We start from the raw sequence: 12,886 nt of genomic DNA, 5'->3' as shown, positions 1-12,886 counted from the left end.
CACATGACTAGAAAAGCCATGAAGTTCGAGTCATCAGACTGCCTAAAGACCAACAATAGGAAGGAACACACTATAAAAGGTTCTGATATGAAATTTCATCACATAGCAGCATAAGAGAGACACAAGTTTTGGACATTAGAGTTAACTGTACAGAGCTGATCCCACACAGGAAAAAAAATGAAAGCTACAGCAAATGGACAATCACATGACACGAATATAACACACACTCTTTTTTCCTTTACAAAGTCTCTGTATTCTCAGTATTTAAACAGCAAAGCCAAAGAAAGGAAAGCTTTTCCTTTCAGTGGTAGTTTCTATGGTACCCAGACAATTGTCCATACTGTTATTTTATGAATTCTCTGCCACTTTTTTGTTATATTGAGATTTTGTGGAGTGATGAGGAGTTGCAGGATACAAAGCCTCTGGCAGGAGCTGTTTGATGCCTCATGAGGTTTGCCCTTCTGAGCAGTAAGAGCTCCAAGAAGTTGATCTGTTAATGACAGCTACTTGCTGTCAGTTTACACAGCTTCCCCCAGCTAGGGAGGATGAAGAGGGTTGCCTGGGATTTTGTCCCATGAAAGTTGGAGCTACTTCAGGGGCAATTTTAGGGCAAAGTGAAAGACAGGTGAATTTATCACTCTGTGTTAACAGGAATAGGTGTCTGTCTTAAAGATGTTCAAAGACATCTAATGTTAGAAATATTTTTATAGAAAAATCAAAAAAAACCAAAGCAGTAACAGTCTGCTCAGTCAATAATTCTTTGCTTATCCTGGATATTCTCAGAGATAATTATCCTTGAAAAAGAGGTCATTTATTGAGGTTTTCCCCTCCCAATTAATTTATCCTGACTGCTTTTGCAATGAAATTAAAATCTCTTTCTCTCTTTAGGATTTAAAATAATCTATTTCCTGAAACCAGGCATCAGAAATCCACATTATAATTTTTCTTGAAGAATAAGAGGACTAAATAGAGTTAAGTCCCTTCTTTGGGATACAATTATCTTTCATAGCTTAAAAAAACCCAATGGTGTAAGAAATCACATATTATAAATGATTAAACACTGCAACATGAAAATCAGCCTGTAATAAAAACCCACTCCAGAGAAAATACCTGAATACCAATATCACCACTTTCTCACATGATCAGAATTCAGGATTTGTGCATCCCTCCACATTAGGTGTTAACTATTCTAACTAAAGCTGATAATGTTTCTATCTTGCAGCAATAACAAGAAGCCTCAGGAAGGAACTACATTCCCAAGTTATGATGTTGCAAGTTAATTTCATGACTTTCATGGTTGGAATATAACAATATTATTTCATAATTAATACCATTTGCTTTGTGTCAAAGCCTGGACTGTTTTCCCATAAAAATAACAGGTGAAGAGTTGTTTAAAGGCTTTATTCTTACTGTTGGTGGGAAAAAAATCAGTTCAGTTCCAGCTATCGAATAACATAAACCTCTAACGTCGCCAAAATAATTCTAACATCCTTAACTCAATTGTGATGAAAAGATAAATGTCACAAATCACTTTTTATGAAATCCTTATCTGTGTTAGAATACAGTTCTTTATACTAGGTCTTTTCTGTCCTTGTCTTGGCCTACATAATTCTCTTGGCCTCTAACAGAGAATCATTTTACTTAACTTTAACATACCATTAGAAAGCTCAAGTAGCAGGCATCAAACAGTGGTTTACATGACTGGATTTACTGTATGAGTCCAAGTAGACATAATTCAGTAACTTCCCATAACAAAACTTCAACAGTTACGATACAAATACACATAACATCACTTTAGAATCACAGAAAAAAATAAGTTTGAAGGACTCTTTAGAGGTCTCCAACCCACCCTCCTGCAGAAAACATCTATGTGATTGGAATGGGAAAAATCCCATTTCTTAGAGTTCACCAAGTTCAGTTCTGGCCAGCCAGAAAGAAGTCCCCTGGGACACAAAACCCATCAGCCATCTCTAACACTGACAAAACCAATACAACTGATAAAAATACTAACAAGTGTTTCTTTTATCAAAATTCATCAACAAAGCTAGAATTGAAGCTGGGATCTTTCAGATATTTTATGACAACTATAGCTACTGTGGTTAGCGCACTGTAGTACTCACAACATACCCCTGGCTTCACTAATGGGACATGGGTGTCACTAGTTCTTGCATGTGTCCCAGCCCCATCAGGGTGTCTTATCTATTATAGAGAATCTGAAATGCCACTACTCTGCTATATTAAGTCTGCATCACTGAATCCTGAATACACATAGCGTATTTGTTAACAGCTTTCTTCTTGCTTGGACTGATGGGACAAACTCACCTAACATCCAGCTTTGGAAAACTATAGTTATATTTGTTCAAAAATGTGAATTTCTGACCAAATAGATACATATCAGGGGCTTTCATTATTTCATTTCATAATAATAAGGCAATTAAATCTTAAGTAGATCTTATGTGCAGGCTTCAAATTCTAATGTTTTGCAGAGGGGGTGTTTAGTGCATGGTGGTGTGTGTATCTATTGCAATCCACAGACTCCCTACTGATGATACTGAAAGCGTTCTAAGTGCCCCAAGTCCTTTCCTTCCTCATTTTTTACAAGTGAAAAGCAAAATGTTGTAATAGGCACTTCTCTGAAAGAGCTTCTTAAAATAGCATTTGTAAAATGGCCTTTGGTGGATTGCTGAGGTTAGAAGAGAAATAAATTCGGCAACATGAAATAAAAACCCAGATACGGGCTAGAAAAATTATTTCTATGTCTTTCTTAAATGCAGATCTACACAAAGTTATACATCACTGGGCTGTTTGTATGTAACTTCAAAAACCAAGGAGCATTGAGCTTGTGTGTGTGTCTCCACCAGCTGCACAGAGCCGTTATCATTTTCACTTGGTTTTCTTTCCACTCCATATTCTGGCTCTCAGCCTATTGCGTATCCAAGTCCTCCAGTCCCCAAGTACCTCTGTCATCCTTCTCCCACCTTCCTGGGGCTTCACTCAAAGGCGTGCACAACTATCAGCCAGGGTTTCACATGAACCAGATGGAACCTCTTGTCAAGTTCATGCTGGTGTCACACATGATTCAACTCAGAGGCCAGTAATTAGACCCTTTCCTGCTTCTGCCTGCATTTCTCACTGTCAGACATACACAGACATCTTATATAATACTTGGGCTGCCTCCCTAGAGGGTGTCCCTAGAGAAAAACTGCCAGTATGTACACAGATACCAATAGCCTCTTCATGTTCAGTACAACAATGCAAATTCATACTAGCAAAGGAATTGGTGCAATCACTTCAATCCACTTTAAATACAGAAGCACTTAATAACAAATTAACTCCCTGAACTGCCTTCAGCCCCTTCCAACCATCACTTACTCCTTTGCAAGGGCACTTATTGCTATGGTTTCTTAGCATAGTTTTATATTATCTGAAGACTAAAAATTATTTTTAAAATATTTTGAAAAGGCAACCTTTCTTCGAAGAAGTATTTCTCTTCTCTTGGTAAAACTGCTACTAAATATAAGCAATGCTGTCTTTGAAAACCTACAGAGAGCTAGGAAATGAGACATGATTCCTTAAATAGAGCTTCCTATTTCTGAAGTGTACCTTTACCTAATACGTCCATAATGGCTAGAAAAGAATAGGACTGTGTAGGCACTTGTGCGGTGCTAGGAATGGGGAGGAGGAGGTGTTGCTTGCCTAGACTATTTCTAATAATTAAAAGATTTTCATGCAGCCTTTAACCTACTAGAAATTATATAATACATATTAAATCTCCTTTTTTCAGATCTTCCATCTTCATAATCCATCCAATGAAAGTAATGCTATGATCAGCTGTCATTGTAGAGTTAATGATGAATTTTATAATTTCTTGGATGTTTTTTGAAAGATTATCCCTCACAAAGATGACCATTACTTCCTTCTAACACCATTTGTGGTAGTTCCTTCTTTAAATTGCAAATTCTCCCAGGAGCAGAGCTTAGTTCTGCTGACCATACCTCACTGCTGACAATGACTGTCTCAGAATTGCATCTTTTAGGACTTAATACATCAAATTCATACAAACAGGATTCTGATAGAAAACAGTTTCAAAAAAAAAAAAAAAAGATATTTTTTCATTACTAAATTTTTTTTTCCCCAGTTTTCCTGTCTGGAAGTATTTTGATTGTTAAACACAATATTTCAATTTAGGTCAATTCTACCCAAACTGCACTTCATTAATTGCTGTTTCTTGAAACAAACCATTATAATGCTGTGCTACTCTTACCATACCTGTTAAAGCACTTTGCATCATTAGTTCCAGCAATCAAACAGGTAAGGAGCAGGATCTGATGTGACCACAATCTACAAGCACCAACAGAGACACAAAATCAATATTTCTGACCACGGAGGATATTCTAGCTAACCAATATAAAACACAGTTCTATGGTTGGAAATCAAAACTGGAGAAAAGTCTTGAGGAGAGAGACATACTGACCGATACAGATGGCCCATTTCTTGAAGTTTTTCACTCAAGATTGTGTATCTTTCCAGAAGAGACACTAATTTTGGTATGAATGACCAGGTGGGATTCCACAGTGTGTACAGTACAGGGTGTCAGGGGTGATCACAGTGGTGCCTTCTGTCATTCATATCTCTGACTCATCATGGCTTTATCAGTCTCTCCCCTTTGCAATAAGCTGCCTTCATCTTGAAGACAACTTGACTCATCACACTCAAAGTCACCTGTCAGCTCCTGCACATATCCGTTTATTCAAAAGGGCTTGGCAGAGATGAGGATTTCTCTGAAGCACCAAAGCCACTTATCTCTCACTCCCTCCCTCTATCCTTCTCTCTTGATATCAAACCTTGCTGCCTGAATTGCTATCACATCCTATTATTCTTCCTCCTCTTTTTCAGTTCTTCTCATTTGGCCTTTCACAGAAAAGTGATAGACTGCATTTTTTTATTTATTTATTTTGCCTGAAAGTTAAGGACATGTGAAGTTTGACTGCAGTCTGAATTTCAGACGTGACTTCTGCAAATGGTGTTATAGTTTTTCCCATCCTGCCCAAGTTAAACATATAAGGCATTTGAAACGTATTGCCAATTATAAGACTGCTTAGAAATGCCATATTAGTGTATTCTGAAGCACATTGCAAATAACATTTGTAGTAGATTATATAAAAAGCAGCCATCGTTTTCTCTTTAGCTATACAGGCAAATTCACCTGCTGTTCCCTGTATAGCAATGAAATTCATAGTGATAAACAAAAACTCCCAAGTTCAGACAAGATGTCTCATTACCATGGCAATAATGTGGCCGATACTATTAGAAACTCGGTCTCTAGCTACATCCAGTGACTTCTGGGGAAGGAACAAATTACTAAAAATCAAACAGCTCCACAAAGGTCTATTGAGAGACAGTCACCAACAAGGACCAGATGAAAAATTTTAGCTCTTTTTATCAGTGAAAGACACAAACCCAGAGCTTGCTGTGTTGCTCTGTGATGTCTTATCACAGACAATCTGCTTAGATAATACACACGGTTCAGCTGGTGATTTCTGCTTAGAGGAATCTCCCCAGACTCATGGACTTCTTATTTCAGGATTGAAACTCCTATCTGGAAAGTGTCTGTGTGTGACATTTTGCACACTGCCTTGCACACCTGGCTAGGAGTCCCTGGACTCTGGGATGTGAATATGCAGCACATACTGTGTGCACCTTCTTCATCTTTCAGGGGAATTTTTTTTTCCCCTCAATTGACAGAGTCAATGAGTGCAATGTCTCAAAGAAAACTTGGAACTACATTTCCATTCTAGACAGAGGGGAAATCTGAGTAAGGGAGAAAACATGGATCAACACTCATGGACTTAAATATGACCTCCTAAGGTCCCTTCCAACCAGTTATCCTACAATTCTCTAATTGTTTCTAAATGCAAAAATCCAGGGTAGGAAAAGGCTTCCTTCTTGATTCTAATTTATGACATAGTGGCTGTTGCCAATTATGCTTTTTGATAGTTATGCTTTCTAGTGGTAACTATAAACTGAAAAATCAGAAAAATATTTCTCTCCCTGCACTACCAACTCCAATTGGCTTCCTAAGCTACAGACACTGATTCACACCTGTTTATAGGTCTCTCACTTAGTCCTGTCTGCCTCCATTTGTGTTATCCTTCTGTATCTTCCAATCTGCAGAATAGAGGAGGAAAGAAAATGTCAGTAGTTGAAAAGCCTAGTTATTTGTTTCTCAGTACAATCTTTCTTCAAGGAGAAGTAAGATCTTAGGCTAAAGATAGTCATAGCTTTCATCAAAGTTGGCTTTAAGTAGGAGCATTGTGACAATAACAGTGGATTTACTAGGTTTGTACTGCATGACCTGAAATTTTCTAGAATTCAGTTACTTCATTACTAAACAACTTGTTTTGTCAGTTGTTTCAAGGCACACCACTAAATTTAACCCAAAATACCCATATTCCAGAATGACTTATTTCTTTTGTTGCGCTTTCTTTACAGCAATAAATTCTTAGTAGGAATTATGGAACTGCTGAAAAATCTGTTTCTGCGGATTAGGAACAACCCAAGCCCATAATATGTATGCTACTTTCCAGTGTAATTCTTTTTACAGCTTTGATTTAGGTCTGGTAAGACACAGACTCCCTTCTCATAGACTTTGCCATGAAAAAGACACCAACCTGCTTGTTGGCTGCATCACTTAACCTATTTCAAAGACTTAAGCAGCAATACATGATCTTCAAACTACGGGAACACCGTTTCCTTGTGTTGTAACTGTGGTGCAGTCACTGATCTCACACAGAAACATCATCCTTTTGCCATCCACTCCCTACAATATTCCCCTTGCCCACGTCCCCTTACAAAACACCAAGCAACCTCCCTGCTTCCAGCCTATTTCATTCTTTCCATGAGCACAGGAGGTTTTCAATGATGTGTGTCAGCTTTGGCGTGCAGCAATAGCTCAGCTCTGAAACATCACAACCCTTTAAGTTCAAGAGATATCCCATAGTGAAATGCCACAGTGCTAAATCATGCAGTTTAAATCAAAAAATGAGTAACAAGGTTTCTTTGCATCATACAATAGAAGAAGTCGGTTAAATCCAGACATGGGGAAGGGGAAAAAAGTTGACTTTATGAATAAGTCCTCCTGAGCCAGCTCTGACCGCCCAGCCTAGGGCAGGAGGGCAGTGAGGCAGTGCTGGAGTGTGTGCCTGGCTTGTGCAGCTCTGGGACAGAGCCCTGGGTCACACAGTGCCTCTCCAGGTACACACAGCTCCTGGGGATGGCATAGGAATGACACCAACTCTGGGATTGCCTTTGGGTTGTTTTCTACAGCTCCTGCATGACAGCAGTTCAGTTACACACATACCATAGTACAAAGCTTTTTAAGCCTCTCCTTTCTGCTCTGATCCTCTTATATATGAACATGAGTATATCGAACACACATTGAGAAATTCCCTCCCACTAAATGGGCAAATTTTGAATGATTCAAACTTGGAAGAAAACTCTGCTCAGCCTGCCTGGTAAATTATCTAGCAGAGAAAAAATTTCTCCAAGCTATTTTATTTTTATGTGTTTTCTTCATTTCATTATGTGGTGGTTTTTTTTATTTATAGTTTCTTTGTGATGAAAGATGAGTAGCAAATATATTTTCCCTTTTTATGTCATAAATATCTTAGTAATACGGGTGTATATATCAATAACATAGGTATATGATAGAAGTTGTCTTTGATTTATTGATTAACATTTACCAATGCTTTAAGAATCCATATTCAGAATGTGATTATAGGTTAATTGCTTTCTTTATCATCTGCAAGGACATTGACTCTATATTCAAGTTAAACCTTATTCATACTTGCATCACAGCCTGATTTATTTATGATGTATCAATTTACAGACACAGGAGAGCACTCCATGCGACGCTAAACAAAAATGCCCAAAAAACAAAAAGTGGTTGTACTGAAAATGGCAATATAAGTAGGGAGCTCAAAAATCACAAGAGAAAAGTAGGCAAAAGAAATACAAGCAAACAACAGAGATGAGCTGACCAAAATACTGTACTGCAAAGTTTGTATCAGTCACCTTGAAAAGAAATCTTTTAGGTGAGCTTGTTCCAAAGAAAGGTGCCATGAGCTGAAAAGATTTAGGACAAATGCAAATGCAGATGGACTCCTGAGATGGTTAAGAATTGCCACAACCTTGGTTATCATTGAAGGTACAGGATAATATAAGATTATTCAATGATAATTTCACAATCAGTTTCTAAGATCTAGATTAATATATGCATTTACATAGGTTTTTCCAACCATTCAAGAATTTCAGAATCTTAAAGTGGGGGCAGCTGATACTATTTCACATAGATTTGTATATGCAATTGAAATAGTATACAGAAATATTCCATTCACTAGATGCACATGGATATGGACACTTCAGGAGTTGTAACTGGAACTGTACAGACTCAGTGCATGGTCTTGATCAGAGCCTTTTGAATTCAGTAGGAATTACAGATTTTGGTGTCTCCAAAGAACAGTGCCCTGGCTGCTCTGAGACTCAATTTAAGTTTAGGTTTATGTGAAAAAAACTTCCTTAATTACAGGGTCATTTTGCAGATAAATTTCTTAAAACTGTGATTAGCTAAAATGTTGTGATGATAATTACTAGGTATAGATTAGTTGTGAATAGGCTTCTGAATAGAATCTGCAGCTTCTGATTGGACACTCAGCCCTTTTTCTTCACTTAATTTTAAGGTTCACAAACCAAATTCTTTCTCAGTTGCTTCAAGGTGAATATGGAATAATCCTAGAAATCATCATTTAGTTCCTGAAATCTTGTTCTTATACCAAGTACAGATGACTATATTCAAGAGGACAGCAGAGTGCCTATAGTTGCTAAAGGAAAAAACCCTAAATTTTTAGGATATGAAACATGAAAAGATTCCAAATCTGAAGCCAAGTTAAGTTTTAGAGAGTCTTTCAGAAACTTTAACTCTAAAATTATAAATCTAACATTAGATGCTGGAATCTATATAAGCTACACCAGGTTTTCTTTTATAGAGTTCATAATAAGAAAAATCTGATGAAGATAAGCCAAACAATCCCTATTTAAAGATAACTTCTCCAACAAACATAAGTTCTAAAATTCACTTGTGAGAATTGTCTCATCTGCTTTGCATTCAAACTCTTGAACCAAAAATTCCACCATTGACAATCCTGAGATTGTTGCGGCAATATTTTCTCTAAGCACTAAGAAAGCACTTGACCACATGGACTAGCAGTCCATACTCCTTGTCAAAGAGTCTTGGGTGCAATTTGAAGCATGCGCATTTACTGTACTGAAACCACAGGAATCTGTCAGCAAAGGGTAAGTGATGACACTAGAAAAGGGTAGATTAAAACTATTTCCACAGATAAACTATTTCACTCTTCTCTTCAGATAAACACTGCCAAATATTAATTATTATGATACATTAATATTTTCCCCACTTTCATTACAGAGTTATTAAAACTAAAAGTCCATTTTTGTCAATACACTTGATAATTACTGGTATCAAATTGCAATGAAAAAGCTCAGAACTATTCAAGGGATATACTCTATGGTTTTAACCCATCAAAGTTGATACAAATCTTTCCAGTGAGTCAGATAGTGAATAGTCAAGCTAGAACTACATGAAGGTGATATATTCTTGTTCCATTCAGGCACAAACACATCTTTCAATAGGCCTTGTCTGTTCTCTTAGTCTTACAAAATGATGTATGAACTAGGATAAATCAGAAAAAGTTCACCTAAAAATATGTTATTTCCATAGTACTGGATACAGTGTAAATATTTGTGTACTAGGAGTGAAAAAAAATGCCATTTTTAGTATCAATTATAAATCATAGCATGCTTTAATATCCAAAGAGTATCTGACATCATAGATGTCTCTTTAGTTACACATTTTTCATACTGTGTCAGTTAGAAGAGGTACATTTTTGCATACAATATGACACCATTCACTTACACAAATCAATATGAGCTATGAGCTCTTTGCTTATTATGAAGTCAAATTTAAGGTCTTCTTACACACCTCTGTTTTATGCCAAACATGTTTCTCTTACATAAACTAATAAACTAATAAACTTACTCACTAGGCACAAAAAATAATGTCATCAACTGTTCTCAGCACTGTTTCGAGGTTTTGCACATCACCATTACAAAGAGGAACAGCAGGTTTGGGGCTGAAGAGAAAAAACAAAAAAGAATAAATCTGGTAGCATTGCCTGGTATCACATGCTGATTAGCATAATGCCTTAATCCCTTCTTGCTTATGAACAGTCTGGCTCTCTGCCCACTTGAGCATTTCTTGCTCCACATGGTCACCTAAATCGTTTGATCTTGGAGGTTTCTGGACAGCAACAAACCATAATCCCCAGTATTCTGGGAATCCTGAGATGCAATAATTACTCTGCCTCTGCTACACTGACCTATCTCACCAATTACTTTGGCACATTAATGCCTACTGTTGGCATTCTGCTGATAGAGCAGAAAGATCAAGGTACCATCTTACATGCAGGTTGCTAGTGCAACAAAGCCAAGTATTTATTTTTCCCGTCTCCTCATCAATAGAAATCCATAGTTGCTAATCAATCAGCCAGCTCAGCCTAACACAACTCAACAACCTCTTCCAGTCGTTGTCTCAACAGCACCCTTTATAAAGTAGCTATCATGTAGTCAAATACAGATTTTAGCTGCTGTTCACCCTGCAGCCACGGAGAAGGTTTCCACGATTCAGCCATTATTTGTTCTCACTATGGATTTTTTACTTTTTAAAAACGGAATATAGGTCTTCGTCATTTCTGAATTGAGGCTGCCACTGGCATTGCCAATCCTGTGACCCATGATGTTTCCACCTGAAATTCCCATGTCAGTCATGCATTCAAATCTATATCTAGCCATCCATCTTAATGGCACTTTTTCACTGCTCAGGGGAAAAGTGATTTTTACTTTTCATTTGATTGATGTTGCAATGTTCAGAATGAGAACAAATGATTAGAACCAATTATACAGTGGACAAGGATTCTCTCTCAGCTACCTGTTTCCTGAATACAAAGGAATAGCAACATTCATATGCCATAAAAAGGAGCTATGTCTGCACCATTCTCTGCTGAAATCTACCCAAGTATTATACAGGATAGGCAGCACATCACAAAATATCTATGGTGATATAATCTGCAGAGGCACTCACCCTTTTCAAAATGTTACACATTCCTTGCATGACGAATCGGTTAGAATCTGAAGACAGATGATGAAAAGAAACCTCAGCACCAGCTGTCCTAAATGTGAATAATTTAATTTGAAAAACTGTTTGGTGGGCTTTGTTTGTTCATTCGTTTCAAAATTTAAAAACAATCTTTAATTTGAAAAACATCAATTTTGATACGGTCAGGATTTTCCCCTAAGACTCCACGAATTAAAGGTCTTTATCCTGGAAATATTATCTCCACAAAACAGGCAAGACTGAGCATCACATATATCTGTTACTACCCTGTGTCATACCCTCTCTTCATGGAAGTCTGAAGGTACCATACCACTTTTCTGTGAGAGAATTGTTTTGCTATCAAACAGCAGTTTGCTCGCTACAGACGAACACTCTGCTACTTTGAGCTCATCAGCTAAGATACACATCCTTTTTGGAATATATACTCAAACAATAGCAATATATCAAATTCTTTTTTTCCACTGGCTTAAAATATACATGTGAAGAATCATTCTGCAAAGCTGAGCCTAGTATTGGAAAAATTAAAGCCAAGTAACTGGCTGGAATTAACTAATCCTCTCCAATATCACCAAATAATCTTCTACAATTCCAGATACAGCTATCTTGACAGAATACACACCTTCTTACACGAACTCAGAGTGAGATGAGAAAGACAGAAAGGAATACTTAGCTTTTCTAATTTTTCTTTTATATGATGATCACATAGAAGTTTACAATGGAGAATGAATAGTACTTTGCAGAGGGGGAGACTGAGATGGAGAGCACCTCAGGGCAAAGCCCAGGGTCCCATAATAATCCATGACAGAGCTGTGACATTGCAGTTCTACTGCTTGCACCTTTCTGCTTTCAGATCCAGGATTGTCTAACAGGATTCTGCAGGAGTAAAGTTAATAAACTAGCTAGACACACAAAAAAATATATGTTTTCCCTTTGAAGATACAGGACATTTTAATCACTATTATTATCAAATAGAAGATAAATATTATTAATCGTCCTTCATCCTGGTTGTGATCATTGTCACATAATTATATATGTAAAAGGTATGCAAACATGAAACATACATTAAAAAGTATGAAGATCCTGAAAAACTAAAAACACCACCACGAAAAAAAATCCAGTAAAACCAATCAAAAATACAACTATAAAAACAGAGAGCTAAAATGGAGGACTCACCATTTGATTCCCCCTGCTTCTCGTGTGCTGGCTGCTGCCATATGGACATATTCTATCTACTACATTCTGGACTCCCCACGTTTCATGTGAAGGGTGAGTGATCATTCACTGGTGGAAAATTGTATATGTCTAATACTAAGAAGAGATTCAACACATCCAGAGACTGGGGGGACTTTTTAATGGCCCTTTGAATTGCTCCTCCCTCATCAAAACTCTGACCTTAATGAAGCTGGGAACAAACCAATGCAAAGGTTAGCAGGTGAAGCCCAATTGTATGATTCCAGTGGAGCTACAATTCTTGGAAAATGGGTAAAACCAGGGATCATGGAAAGAACTCCTGCTATCCAGCTGCTTAAGTTTCTGAAACACCATTAAATAAGCCTTTGGCATTCAAATGAAACTTCAGGTCTTTCTAGAAAGCAGCAGAGAATGCAAACACAGTCATACACCATCTCTGCTGAACAC

The sequence above is a fragment of the Strix uralensis genome, chromosome 16 (genome assembly GCF_047716275.1).
Source record: "Strix uralensis isolate ZFMK-TIS-50842 chromosome 16, bStrUra1, whole genome shotgun sequence".
Taxonomy (NCBI): domain Eukaryota; kingdom Metazoa; phylum Chordata; class Aves; order Strigiformes; family Strigidae; genus Strix; species Strix uralensis.
The sequence above is the reverse complement of the archived record's forward strand: the minus strand, read 5'-3'. Positions refer to the sequence as shown.